At 57.8% G+C, this 814-nt stretch overlaps 1 protein-coding gene across 1 annotated transcript in view; it reads left to right on the top strand.

Annotated features, from left to right (window-relative positions):
* Positions 1-41: 41 nt before the first annotated feature.
* The window catches only part of GLTSCR1L (GLTSCR1-like), a 64,153-nt gene continuing 63,380 nt past the window's right edge, over positions 42-814 (top strand). The window contains exon 1 of the mRNA XM_008573185.1: positions 42-86. The gene's annotated coding sequence lies outside the window, so the exon portion shown is untranslated. The remainder of the gene's footprint in view (positions 87-814) is intronic.

The raw sequence follows: 814 nt of genomic DNA, 5'->3' as shown, positions 1-814 counted from the left end.
CGCCCCGCGCCCGCCGCCGCTGCCGCCGCCGCCCCTGGTGCGATGGCGCAGAAACCCCGTTGACAAGGCACTGCTTTTTCATGACGGTGAGTTTCCCTTTGAGTGTATTATAATTTTGTGATAAAAATTTCAAGGAGAAAAAAAAAAGCACACAACCTCCTTCCTCTGCCCCTTTCCTTCGGGGAGGGGAAAAGCGAGGGAGGGGGGGCTGGAGATCTATCTCCAGACAGACAGAAAAGAAAGAGGAGCAAATTAAACACCGAGTTGCCAAAACCAGGATATTAGGTTTCAGCCCAGAGAGCTATTGGCTAAGGCTGTGTTTTTTTTTTGGGGNTTTCTGGAGCGGGGAGAGGGAGAGCCCGGGAAGGGGGGTGGCGTGGCGGTTGGTGGTGGGGAAGGGAGGGGAGGGAAGCCTTTTAATGACTCATTGATTGAGCCGGTTTAAAATTAGTTGTGTGCGCGAGTGTGAGTGTGTTTTCCGCCCCCCGGAGCCGCCGGGAGCCGGGAAGGAGGGAGCGGGGATCGGTGAGGGAAGGACGGCGCGGCGGTGCCGCGAGCAGGGGGCAGGGAGGGCCTGGAGTGACGGCGGGCGAGGAAGAAAAATAAGCTTTTCCAATCTCCTCCCCTCTGGTTTCCCCCCCTCGTTTCTTTTCTCTCTCGGAAGCTCTTGGGTGTGAATCGCATTTTCTTTCTTCTCGGCAAAATGGACCCTGCGTCTGGGAGGGGGAGGGAAAGGGTGGGGAGAGAGGCGGCGGGGACGAGGTTTATTTTTCATCCCGGCTTCCTCCTCCCCGCCGCATCTGCAGGCGGCCGC

Source organism: Galeopterus variegatus, unplaced genomic scaffold, assembly GCF_000696425.1.
Source record: "Galeopterus variegatus unplaced genomic scaffold, G_variegatus-3.0.2 Scaffold887, whole genome shotgun sequence".
Classification (NCBI taxonomy): Eukaryota; Metazoa; Chordata; class Mammalia; order Dermoptera; family Cynocephalidae; genus Galeopterus; species Galeopterus variegatus.
This window is presented reverse-complemented; position numbering and strand designations above follow the sequence as displayed.